The 14,300-nt window shown below is 37.4% G+C and overlaps 2 pseudogenes; both read right to left on the reverse strand.

Annotated features, from left to right (window-relative positions):
* LOC136282936 (uncharacterized) overlaps positions 1-4,646 on the reverse strand; it is an 8,157-nt pseudogene extending 3,511 nt beyond the window's left edge.
* The window catches only part of LOC131776774 (leucine-rich repeat-containing G-protein coupled receptor 5-like), a 133,893-nt pseudogene that overhangs the window by 61,070 nt on the left and 58,523 nt on the right, over positions 1-14,300 (reverse strand).

The following is a 14,300-nucleotide window of genomic DNA, read 5'->3' on the forward strand; positions in this document are numbered from 1 at the left end:
GGTGCTTAGGTTTGTAAGGAAAGGCCGGGGGGAACAATTATAAGGAGTTTTATCGCCAGCCACAGACTCTTTTTTCTTCACCGATTATGTATTTTTCAGTAGCAAGTAGTTTATATCTGCGTGAGACTTTTTTGGTCCTGTGGATGTTACAGCTGTAAATAAAGATTTATGTTGGTTGGTACTTACAGTCTTCCGAGCAACCGAAGCCCTCTGAAAACTCCTGAGGGTAAATCCTTTAACTGATTATGGGATAAGTCCCTGTGAACAAGAAATCATTACATAAAATATTAGAACTACGCTGTTAGATAAAGCTTATAACTTCATATGACCCCTACCGAAAGAAGATCTCGTTTTATTACGTTTTAAGCGCCCCTCGAATAAATTACCGCCCCCCTCTCCCCTCCTTCCTCACTGTCTCAGATACCAAGAAAACCTGTTTCTAGTGCCACTTCATCTATAACTCTTTAACCTTCAACTTCAGCGGAATCAGTACAGGTTAATAGTTTCTTAAAAAGCACCTTCCTTCCAACGAGCGCCCCTCCTTTTAGCCAAAATTTGAAATAGGCGCTCAGGCGATTATTCGAGGAAGTTTTGTATAAAATTAGCTAATTTGGTTTGACAGAAGGGATTTATTATTGAAAATCAATAGGAACTCGCGATGCAACTGGTCAAGATAAAGTTCTTTGATACAAATATTATGTTTTCAGGAGCCCATTAAAATGGGCTCCTAACATTTTCAAATAATTCAAGACTTCTCCGAATTTATGGATTAACACACCCCCCTCACCCACGGTTGTTCTACATAGCTGCGCAAATAAGAAATTTGAGACTGTATTAGGGGTCATATTCAATTTCATAAGCCACCTCCTCCTCCGTTAGAAATTTTATTTCCGCCATTTTCGATATTGCGATTACAAACCCATCAATATAGCTTTTGTTTTGTACAAAGAAAATAAGGCAACATCATCTAATGCTTAGCAAACATTAAATAATGAATTTTTAGAAAAACTAAGACGCAGTCTGCGTCGTAAAGAATTTTGTCATCTGTGAGGAAACAATTCTGTTTTTCGGCTATTGCACTTACAGAAATAACCAAGGAGTTCATTATGGCAGTTTTCGACAAAAACAGATGATTCCAGAAGCTGATCGTTTTAAAACCTAATCCAAACTGTAATGTTTAATTTCGATTTCCTTAGCGCGACTAAGTGACTTAAAAACGGCAAACAACACGAGAAGTTGGTACAAAAACTGTCCCGTTGTGAATTTGATGAGAGAAATAGGACAAAGAGAAACATCTCCAAACTCTTAAGAGAAAACTGCGGTAGTACTTAGATAATTTGAACTATCTGCTAGCCCGGAACCGAGTGTTTGGATAGTCACAAATACCACATCATGTGGCCACGGACACTCGAGCAAGTTAAATGAGGCAAATCGTTGTCATTTTTCTGGCATCCCAGAAATGGGCCAATATTTGGCATCAGCGGTTTTTGCCAGTAATGAAATAGTTAGCATCACATGAAACAAAACACTCGGCGTATTCCGTAGCCTTGCAGTAAGGAGTCCAACTAACTAAGGAGTCTAAGTAACTAAACCCTTCAGTGAAAACAGCGCATCCTTTACTGTCAAACGATTTTAAGGTCTTTCAGATCTCACTAATTTTACTGCTCGTCGTAAGCAGTCCTGGATCTCGAGTAAATCTCTGGATCTGCGGACTGGAAAGCAAGTCTCCATGTGTCCAATTATGCTCACTATAAGGTAAATCTCAGTTTTATAACTTTCGCCTAAACGCATTCTCTGAAAATGTTAAATGGCTTCATTTCATGGTAAATGGTTGAAAAAAATTCCTTCCTTTCTCTCTTTGGAATGTTTTCGGCGCTCAGCACATGGTAGAGTTAGCCACAGTGGGTTTATATCAACCCTCATTGAATCAAGTGACACATGTCTTGGGCAACAGATTATAAACTCTTGCTTTGGGAAATTGAATTAAACCCTATGCTTTCTAATTTTTAAAACTTTCCTCAGCCTTTGGCTAGTTTCCAACACCGAAAGGTTATGGTTAGGGTTAGGGACTGCAAATAATATTTCGATAAGGACGGGTCTCAATCAGTCACATGCAATTTAGAAACAAGTGTATTATGAAAGACGATGGAGTTGCCGGCTGTTTGGATTCTTCAATCTATAAACTCAAATCGCTTCCGTCCGAATCTGTCGCTAGATAAATGGAAATCAGTAAGAATGTGAGATACACTAACACGAATATAGATAGCCTACAGATCTTTGTCAAAGGTCAAGGGGTCTAACCTTTAAAACCTGGTCCAATCTTACAATGGATGTCACTTTCAGTTTCCATTCGTACTGCACCCGAACTTATTTCCGAGGTTGTGCTCAAGATGGGTGAGGAATTTATTTACATCTAATTTACTAGAGATTATTCAAGTACAACTGAAATCACCATTTCCATCTTTTAAGAAATCTAAGATTTAAGATCTGCCATCATATTTTAGAAAAACGTATTAAATTCAGGTCGTCAACTCAACTTTCCATTAACTCTGAAAAGCTCTCCGGATTCGTTCCAATGGATATCTAAATATTGTCAATACACAAAGAAATACTCGAAGCTCCGTGTAGCAGTTTCTTCAGATTCTTTACCGGGTTCGAGTGATATTTTGTTTGGCAATATATAAATCGCCATAACGTACTGTTCGCTCTTTGTCATATCGCTGTAACAATATTTATTTTCGGAGGGAAGTTACCTTTACGCTGTACTATAAATCGCCTGAGTCGAGCATCTCTCGCTGTTTACTGTGCTGAAGTATTTTTTTGCCCTTTGGGCTTTTATCTCCATTATTTAAAAATGGATTTTAATTTCCCCAAACAAGGAGACTTTTAATTTAACTGCAGCAAAAACCATGTTCAAATTTTCTGTATAGTGCACCTTCTTGTGTTTTCAATTGAAGTTCATTAAACTAAGCGGCCTTTTCCACTATTTTATATAAAATGTTTGAGTTCCCAAATTGTCGGACAGTAATTGCTTTTTCAGTAACTTAAAACTATTCTCTACGAGATTTTCCTTTAATTCTCAAGAAAGTTAAATGATTCAGTTCTCCATAGAATAAGAAAGAAGTCTTTTTTTTTCTTTTTCAGCCACTAATTCGAACATGATAAAACTACTCATGCTCGTTGGTTCCTACGATAACTTGACTTTTTGTTGCCTGCTCTCTCGTTGGTCAGTATTGAGGAAGGGGATTCCTTCACATGTGGACGTGCCGTCTCAGTGAAACAACTGTGACGTTTCAAACTCCGTGTGGGTTGTAAAATATGAGATTACCACAGATGATTGCTCGGAAGTTCAATATTGCAGAACAGAGCACATATCATATCGTAGGTCGAAAATACTGTATAACGATTAAGTTTTTAGCTATTCAATTTTATCCTAGATTGTTCAAGAATAACTCAGAAATGGAAACTCGGAGAAATTACGACAAGTGACAATCTTCAATCCACTGGATCTTTCGATGCTGATTAATAACAAAGCCTGAGTAGAAGCTTTATTTGCTCTCTTGATAGAAATCATGTAGCTTTCCATCGATGCAAAATTATTTCGAATATATTCATAGAAGAGTGGTGAATCTTCAAGACCAATGAGCGAGCTTGTTATTTAAGTTTAACGAAGCGTGGTCCTAAATTAATACGAAGGGCTAACATAACTAAATCATACTCAACATAACACATGTTTCCGCAGACAAATTTCTTTCATTGACTTATTATTGCCCCTAAAGCAACAAAAACACAAGCTGTTGCATTCGTTTGTAATAAAAGCAATGTTTATCTAATTAGAAAAGAAGAATGACTAAGCATGGCGGCATGTCGAAATGGAAGAACTGATGAAGCGTGCGCCCTGTCATTTCAGTGCCTGATGCGAGGCCTTTTATCCTTGGAGAAAAGGTGGTATGTGCTAACTTCCTGTGACTGAAACAAAGGGTGCAGCAGGAGTTGAAAGGAACGTAGGTTAGCGCTGAAACTATACATCTTTGACCAATTTTGTGTTTGACTTACCAAATTCAGGAAATCCTACTCCAAAATTTACAGGCATTTGTTACTGGATTTTGCATGTATTTTCAGACAGTGGAATTAGTGACAGGAAGAAGTTGACTGATGTAGACATACACTCAGCATATAATTCAACTTTCAAAGGAGCTTAGATCATAGAACTTTACTTACAACAGCGGGAACCAAGCTGCCCACGAAAAGTGAAACGTAAGAAAGTAATACTCAAAAACTGAGGAACAAAATATTGTCAATTAATCAAATTTGACGGGGGCAGATGCGTTACAACCATGTTCACGAAGACACCAAGTGTACAGCAAAAAGAGGACGCCCTGGCTATGGGATAAGTTAAGATTGGGCCATATCGCAGATGTGTTATCTAATCACAGAAGTCTATTCAAAATTAAAAAAAACAAAACAAAACAAAACAAAAAACAGAGGAAGAATAAAAAGAACAAAGGTGCGATTTGAAAAGACAAGCAAACACCAGGCCTTGCTGAATGACTTATGGTGATTGCACTTTCTTCAATCATCCCATTTTCTCCACCGTTTTCCAAGGTTTTCTTTACATCAATCTTCAACACATTATCGCCACACATGATGTATCACATGTTTGAAAGGGAGTAGGTGGGCACAGGTAGCCACACTTTATTATGAATCGTTGCAAAAGTAAGTCTCTCCTTCACAAAAATATGAATGAGTCTCGTATCAAAAAATGTTCCATTGTTGTGGGTTAAATTCGACAAGTTCAAACAAAAGTCTTTTGTCGTTTATTGCGCTGAGGAAATTGTGCCGAGACTCGGCGAAGATGAATTTCAGATCATCGCAAATTGTAGGCGTGTCAAATTAGCGGCACTAGGGGAGAGGGGTTGGGAAAGTTGCTCATGAGGGTGCTTTTCACACAGGGGTACCCAAGGGAGAAAATGCCCTTCACTATGCTTGGTCTCTCAGTATATATTTTTTTTTATCAGCGAACCAGTTGATTATAAATTTATCAACACGATAAGGATGCTTTGTTGTTAAAACATTCACGAACTATTTTACTCGGCAAGAGGACGAGAGGAAAAAAAGAAAATTAAACAAGAAGCTTCTGTGTGCGTTCCATTGACGGACGTAAAGAGTATCGGGTGAGATGGAAGGGTTTCGGAAGCAAGGACTATACTTGGGTGCAGGAAGAAGATTGCAACAGCGCAATGAAGAACTATGCGCGATCTTCACTTAAAAGTGAGTAGATTACAATAGGAACGAATTTACTTTGCTTGAAGGCTAGTTTGTTCGAGACTAAACGTTTCTCTTAGTCTTTTTTCAGGAAAAGAAAAAAATGATCGATTATCTCGTCGGTGAGATTGGACAGAAGCTCTTCGTTCGAACCGCCTCAGAAAAGGGATACATTCGACGCACCACCATCAGAGTTCCGATGGATCCAGAGGACTTAAACGACCTGTTAAGTGGCCTGAGTCGTGGTAGGAGAAGGTTTGATGTGACAGCCGAGGACCTCGACAACCTTCTGCCAGATGGATGGTCCGAACGAGCGTTCCGCACCACTAACAGATGTGTTGTTAGTCGACAGCAGCCCATAATCATCCGGTTCGCCGACCAGAGAAAGTTACACTACGATCATTCCAAGTGTCCACGCTGCGGCCTTCATCAAAAAGGTTGCAGAAATCCTTGTACTGTTATTATAGCCCAATAGTCCATTTTCTTTACTAAAGTTTGAACTATACACGAGTCAACTTTTTATGGCATAAGTTTTCCAGCCTCCCCCAGCTTGAAAGGTCATTCAGCACACGTGGTACTGCGCGCTTTACCATCCGTTCAATCCTGCACCAAAGATTTGACCCTGGATCGCCCACAAGTCCCATTAACTTAGCTGTATAAAGTCAGAACAATGTTATACGCTTTGGGAATGTTATATTTGGTCCGACTATTACCGCTTGAATTACAAATAAAAGTCAACGGCAACCTACACTCTAACTTAGTGAAGGTTCTCCTTGAATATGTTATCAACGAACTAAACTTCTGATCGCTGCACCACATGTCACATTGGATGTAACGATGTATTCGGAAGACATTTCGTTGTCAAACTGGTCTGTGGATATTACCCAGAAATCAAATACAGTATGATGTAATAAAGTATCTTTCAGCCGACATTGGGCTATTTTAAACGCCTTAACCCACGAATCTCAGCTGAGGCGCTGTTACACTTTACTTACAGAGAGTCGCTCACTAATTCGAAGTCTAAAGCACACTCTTCGAAACCTCGTAATCTCTGGTACAAACTGCATGTAAGAAACACCGTTCAGTCCTTCACTAACAATGATTTAGGTTGCGTTTCTATTAGCCAATCTAAATCCTGATTTTCCGATCCACACACAGTTTTCTGCTTCATCGAGGAGAAAACAAGTTTAAGACTACAATCGGAACGATCTCCCTCCGAACTTGGATCGCACGGGTCGGTATATCACTTTGGATCCCGATTACGTGGTGGACACTAGCGATTAACATGGCGGTTCAAAAGGTGAAAAATAAGCGATTGTCATTTTCAAGTCAGCCCAGGTTCTTGAACACTGCTGTACTGTAAGATTATGGAAGTTGAACTTGAATGTTAAGAATAAAACGAAGAAGTATGAAATTCGCCCAGTTAAGACCGTAAACGGCATTTAGTTTTTTTGCACGGCGTAAGCATCCGTCCAAACTGCAACATTTCTGTGAGTTTTCTTAAGCTTCTCAAGCGTCGTAAAAATGAGCAAGTCATCCATTTTCATGATGTTTTCCCTTGTTTCTGTTTTCTCTAACAAGTTCTTCCAGCATAGAGTAAAAGGCTGAAGGTAATCTAAAAAAAAGCCCTCCATTTTGCTTTATTCTTGGTCTTCAAAAGATCGTGTCCAGGCTGTTTGCCGTTCGGATCGATCTCTTTTCAGATTTTTGAAAAATCTGAAAATCAAACAAGCCAGACAATCCAAATAAAAAAAAGGTCCAAACAAAAAAAAAATAAAACAAAAAAAAATCCAAACCAGAAAATCCGAGACGATTCGGATAGTCTAAATCCAAAAAAGCACTGACGGTCATGACGTGACGGCCTAGGTGATGTGTCAAGTTATTCCGAATGTGTGTTGGGGGCGGATTCCGGTAACTTCCTTTGAAAATAAGGATTTGCTTCTAATTTAAAATTGCTACTGTTTGATGTTCCTTCCAAAGACCTGAAGTAATTTTGATTTTGTAATTTTTTTAGAAAACCTTCAAATATCTGTCTAGATTTGGAATACGTGGTTAGTCTTTACGCAAATTCTTTTGCGGAATCAAAAAACGCAGTTTTGGTGGTAACCAGCCATTAACGATCATCGTTTCCCTCTGTGCAGCTCTGTGTTCCACTGTACCAAAGTCCTCCAAATCCCCAAGTTCATTCCAGATTCTAGACTGTTGTCTCTTGAGGCCAGGATGCTAAAGACTTGGTTAGTTTGATTTGTGTGTCGTTCAAAGAGAATAAGAAAGGCATATCATGAAAAACAAAAAGGCTTGTTAAAAAAAACAAACAAACAAACAAAAGAGCTAAAAGGGCGAGCAACACCACTAGAGAACTAACCGTAAACACGCCACGTCGGTTGGTGTTGGGCTAAGACGATGTTGGGGACGAACGGAGTCCAAAAGCCAACGGTGTTGTCCTTTTAATGAAAAGTTTACACTTGTGTAGTTCATGCCACTTCTTTGGATGGAAGTTTATTGGATGACCTGGACAAAGCGTAATTATGTCGTCTGATATCAATGGAAAGTCTCAAAAGTTTCTGAGGAAAAGTTACATGCATGTCCGTGCAGCATGTGCATCAGGTAAGCACGTTGAAATTTTCGCACAACATTACAATGAGGAAGCTAATTAACCCCTTGAGATTTATATGAGAAAATGATAGGTCATTTCCTTCGATTTATCGTACAGGTGAATTTGAAGTATCGAAGAGCAAAGTGATTGAAATAAAATCGTTCCAATCAATGCACTAAAGGACTTGTCATCTCAGCTGGGAATGCTGACGAACCTACATGTACCTGAAAATTGTTTGCAAAATCTGTGGCTTGTTCACCATGAACAAAGAGAGTTTGACTGAGGAGCAGTGTGAAAAATGGTTTGAGATTCATTGGTGTTAAGGGTATTACAAAGGCTCCTGCCCAAGTTTGGCATGGAGATTTAATGTGCCAAATGGCAGTGATGATAAAAAATGAGTGATTGTCATTTCATCAAGCACACAAGGATGAATTCTGTGGAATTGCCACCATTATGAAAATTAACAAAACACTGACCAAGAATGTCACCAAAAGAGATACCTTGGGAGGGTGTTACATCTGAAGCTGGAGCTTTTAATGAACAGAAGACCAAGAGTAAGAAAAAGGCAAATTAGACCAAGAAAATACTTTGTGTATATCCATACATAGATAGACAATGTTTATTTGTTAATCCTTCACCTTGCAACCAGGGGCTCGGTGAGCCAAACTTGCATATTCTGCAAGCGTCTCTATAGTAATTTGATATCATGAGCTGAGCTATAGCTCTTGATTTTCGTAAGGCTTTTGATTCTCTCGAATGGCCCTTTATTATGAGAATTTTAGATGCTTTTAATTTTGGTAGCAGCATAAAACGTTGGATAAGTACATTCTATACGAACGTGGAGAGCGCGGTATTGAATAATGGGTACACAACGAATTGGTTCAAACCGTCGAAAGGTGTGAGGCAAGGCTGTCCTCTCTCACCGTATCTGTTCATCCTCTCAGCCGAATTAATGTCCATAAAACTACGCTACGACTCGGGGGTCAAAGGCATTAATTTGTTTGGCAACGAACTTAAACTGTCACAATTTGCAGACGACACAAATCTGTTTTGTGCAGATTTAAATTCCGTGGAAAAAGCTTTTAATACAGTCAATTACTTCGGTAGGATAGCTGGTTTACAGCTAAACATGAAGAAAACAAAAGCGATTTGGCTTGGGAAGTGGGCTAACAATAAAACCAACCCGTTGGGCATGAAGTGGACGCATACCCCGGTTCGGATCTTAGGAATTCACTTCTCGTACGATAAGAAGGGGAATGATGACCTTAATTTTAGCCTGAAATTAAGGAAGCTACAAACAAAATTGGATATGTGGAGTGCTAGAAGCCTCACGCTATTTGGAAGAGTTTTAATAACCAAAACTCTAGGTATCTCACAGATCATTTATTCCGCTTCAAATATTGAAGTTCCTGATACAATCGCAGACACGCTGAAAAGAAAGTTGTTTAACTTTATATGGAAAAAGAAGAAGGATAAGATCAAACGAACCGTGCTTTACCAAGATTTAGAGGAAGGTGGGCTACGCATGACAGATGTAGATCTTATGTTTAAAGCCTTGAGACTTGCATGGATCCCTAGACTTTTGAATGCTGGAGATAAAAATTGGTGCTCTGTGCCAAACCACTATTTCAGGAAAAAGGGGGGCTTAAATTTTCTTCTAAAATGCAACGACGACACAAAGTACTTCCCTCAATTGCCAGCCTTTTATAAGAACATTCTCAAATTCTTTTAAGAATTAAAAATACTTTACGGTTACGACCAGGAAAGTGATGTAGTACTGTATAATAATAAAGAAATTCTAGAAGATGAAACACCCGTTTATCTCAGCAACTGGATGGAGAAGGGAATCGTTTCTATTAAAGACTTGTTGAAGGAGGATGGTAGCTATCTCTCATTCCAGGAATTTAAAGGAAAGTTTTCTTGCAAGACAAACTTCCTCCAGTATTTTCAGATTATTAGTGCCATACCTGACCGGCTACGGTCGAAAGCAAGACAAATAGAATCAGTTAATAATCAGTTTTTCACAAGTAACGATCATCTTTTTCACCTCAACGGAAATTTCACGCTCAACCTTGATAAAGCCAAATCAAGGGATTTCTATAATCTTTTAATTGCTAAAATCCACACTGGAGGTCAGGCAGGTCCTAAAAGATGGAGCGAAATACTTTCTTTGAATGATGAAAATACGAAATACGTAAGTCAATACGAAAGCTGTGCAAAGAAACAAAACTAAGAGAATTTCAATTTAAGTTTATTCATAGAATCGTGGTGACAAAGAGAGAACTATTCAAATATGGTATTAAAACTGACGAAGAATGCTGCTTTTGTGGGGAAAAAAGACTCAATCGATCACACCTTTATTCACTGTCCCTTTACGAAATCATTCATACAGAAAGTCATTCGGTGGTTTAACACAACGTACAATTCACAGTTCTCTCCAACTACGGAGGAACTTTTATTCGGAATTACCTCCAACTTAAACGAGAATAGTACCACCAAGAAATTCGACTACGTCACACTATTCATGCGTTATTATATCTATAGTTGTAAACTTAACAACAAGCCCATTGTCCTCCACGACTTTGTGAATGCAGTTCACCAAAGGGACCTAATTGAAAATACCGTCAATAACTAGGTCCTGACAAATGCGGTTAAAATATCTCAACTCTCTTTAAAAAATACAAAATAAAATAAAAACAAAATTTAAATAATAAAAAAGTAAATAAATAAAAAACTTAGTGGTACACCTGCCAACAGTGGAACTCTCACCAAAACACTTCAAACAATACTCCTTACGTTCTTTTTCCTTTTGCACTTTTGTTATAGTTCCTCATTTAATGTATCAAAGTCTCAATGCACAAATGTAATTTAGCAGTAATAGCTTTTCAATCAACGTATTGTATTCGGATATGGTAAAGTTATCGTTTTATGTTATTCATATTGTATTATTGAACTTTTTTTTCTTAGTTTTTTGAACTAATTATCTTTTAAGAATGCTTTGCTGGAGGAATTCGAGGAAGGAGTGCACCTAATGAGTAGTCACTGTGGTTCCTCCTCCTTTGGGTTTCTTCTATAAACCTGTTTGGCCTCTGAAGCATAACTGTTTTAGGTACATGTACTATGTTAATGATGGCTGCGTGGAAGGTTTCCCTAATATCCTTTCTTCTGTTGATGTGCATCAAATATTGCTGGTGATCTCCATTCTGATTCACAGAGATTTATTCAATGTCAATACCTTATGACTATCATTAACATCACTGTCTTGAAGTAAAAGGAGAAGAGAAAAAAAAATGTCTTGGATCATACCATGATGACCTGAGTGTTTTATCAGTCCCTTCTGTTGACTACAGCAAGAAAGCAGGTGTGGGAGAAAAAGTTGCCATTCTGGATCAGTGTAAGAGGCTGAGCTAAAAGCATGATAATTAAGCAGCTACATGAAATACCTATATATTTTGGTCAGCTGGCAGTTCATATATTTTCTCTCAGGTGAGAAGTTAACAGTTTACTGTCTTTGTAAAGCAGAGAGAATACACTTTACAACTAGGGAGAAAAATTGGGAATTTAAGATGTTGTGCATGCATTCTTCCTATGATGATCGTACTGCCTGGTAATAAAAGTTTGGTTTCTTCCCTAACAACATCAAGTTTTGTTAACCTTTTCCACCCTTACATCAGTATGCATCTTCTCCATACTGTTCCCTATACATTCCCTAAGGTGCTGATGAGGAGAATTTGTTTCATAATCCAGAGCTTCTCTAAATGGTGACAATTTCCTTTATTCTCATTACCTTAATATGTGATTTGGGGCTGATATTGTGATGAGAAATTAAATGCCAGTCACTCTTAGAGGTTAAAGGGTTAAGACCATCAAAATGACTGCCACCTACATGTATCTTTAGAGGTATTCAATTTCAAAGTTTTCTTTGACTTGTAGACTTGATATTCTTTGCTAGGAGTGAAATTTAGCCAATTTAAATAAACTAGCTGATTTAATGACTGCCTAAGACTTATGTTGCCTTTTGTTGAATTGTGTATAGCTGGGTGGTAAAGTTGCATCTTGCCTCTAAGCCAGCTTGTGTATCAATTCCCTTTTACCTAAACAGTAACCCAAACAACGCTACTTTTTGTTATATTTGCAGTTTTTTGTCCTGGCAGTTATGGAACAAAAATCAAGGTTAAAATTATAATAACCACTGTTTTTACCAGGAAATCTGAAATGAATCTATTTAAACATGATTCAGAGGGCATGTTTCATATTACAAACATAATATAACAAAAAGGCAGAAAGCTTCTTGTTTTGTAAAAATGAGTGTAATCCATTCATTTTTTTTCTGACAGTGAATGTTCTTTATTCCTGTCATGTCATGAAGGATTTGATGTCATGGAGTAAAATGACTGACAGTTTGCGATTTATCAATATGCATTACCCAAGCATGGGGTAATAATATTGGTCACAAGTGATATTAAACTTTCATGCATACTTACTTAAGGGCTTCTTTGTTATTCAATTCAAAATAAGAAGGTGGCCAATGCAGGTAATTGTTGGAATAAGAAACTTAATGGCTGTCTTTAGTCACTGGAAATGATGGTGGAGACTTATAATTTTTATTTTGTATCATAATATCAGTTTAAATAGAAAATAATGGTGTAAAAGATATTTTCACCCCAAGCAAATTGAAATACAAAATTTTGGTTTTTTGGTTTTATTATTATTATTATTTGGTTTGAATGCACATATGGTTTTCCTCTCTTTGTTAGGAGATTAGAAAAATTTTGAGTCTACTAGCTTGAGAATTAGTGCTATGTTTTGATTTGCTATTATCATTTTATATGCTGTATGTTTATGTTCAGCAGGAAGTTACAATCAAACCAATATATGTTTATCTTGATCATTTAGCAGGGGCTTTTTCTCAAGGAATTATTAAATATGATGATATTAATGCTAATGAGGGTGCCTGGTAATTTTGTCCAACAGATGGCTACAGAGTTCAATGATTGATTTGAACTGAAGTATGCCTAAGGTATCTCAGCTCACTTCCTATTTAGCTTCAGTCTCAAATCAACAACTTGCATCTATTTTTGTTACCTCAAAAGCTACTGGTGCATATGTGCATACCTTTCTCTTTAAAAATGCAGTAAGGATTTAAAGAAACAGAATTTTATTTCCCTTATGTATCTGGTGTTATTTAATAATCTTTTATGAATCAATGTAGCTTTTTATTTTAGGAACTGAGGCATCCTCATGAACATCATCATGAATTCAACAAGAGTTTGATTTATGTGTAATTGAAACCTTTATTGTGAGACCCCAACTCAATTGTATGCTGTTATTTGCTATGGAAAATGAATGATTAATAAAGAGTTAATCAATTTCATTGACCAGGAACAGTCTTGGTAGCCATTGGTTCCTTCTATCTTTTGTAACTTTTAACAAAATTTTAATCTCAAGGGCTTCATTATGGAATTGTTTGTGCTGTTCTCAATAAGTATTTCATAAATTAGGCTTTCCTAAAGTGCCAGCGTGTAGCAGTCAAATCATGTAACAAAATTCTCAATGTAATCAACAAAAATCATTAACATGAGTACATTGTTGGAATGCACAATGCTTTTTTTCTTTTTTTTTTTAACTCAATTACTCCCTGAGGAATTGATACACAACTTCTCCATACAATTTCAAACCGTTCACAGAAGCTCACAAGAAGTGAAAATGCGACATACGGGAATTTCCAGCAGGAATACTGATATAGCACCAAAAGAAATAAGTGGAAATTGTGGTAAGGAAGTAATTTAGTACATCATTAGTAGTTTGTGAATGGGTTAACAAGGTGGTTCAGTTATGATGAGACATAGACAGGAAAGAAAGTACAGTATCACAATAAATTGCTTTGACATTAGCATTTCTGAGGTGTATGAGCTAATCCATTCAAAATGCACATGTATGTACCCTGTCAAGCGAGGTTCTCTTGACTCTGTACATGTGTGTGGCTCCTAACAGTTTGCACAGCTTTTCCTTGGTGATGTATATGGAATCATTGAACTGATTTGAAAGATTGGTGTTGAGGTGGACACAGGAAAAGCTTTTGACCCTCACTTTGTTGTCTGCCAAGGGACCACAACATCGTGAGAGGTGGGCTGTCTTATACCTCTCCAGCAAACCAGTGAAAATTAGGTTTGGAAACAAAATTGCTTTTTTAGAAAGTGAAAATGTTAAGGCATTGTAAAATGAATGGTGGGTAAATTTAGTAGAATTCAATTAGTGTTATATTTGCGACAAACCTTGTTTTGAGATGGATTGATTGAATAAAGATATTGAAAAAATTTTATCTTTCTTTGCATATGGATTTGAGTGAGTTTGATAATGATCACCTGTGTGATAGTCGAATTAGCGATGCTTCACATTTGGAGCCAAAATTGTACTAATTAACTGCGTTCTCAGATGT

This window comes from Pocillopora verrucosa, chromosome 1 (genome assembly GCF_036669915.1).
Source record: "Pocillopora verrucosa isolate sample1 chromosome 1, ASM3666991v2, whole genome shotgun sequence".
Lineage (NCBI taxonomy): Eukaryota > Metazoa > Cnidaria > Anthozoa > Scleractinia > Pocilloporidae > Pocillopora > Pocillopora verrucosa.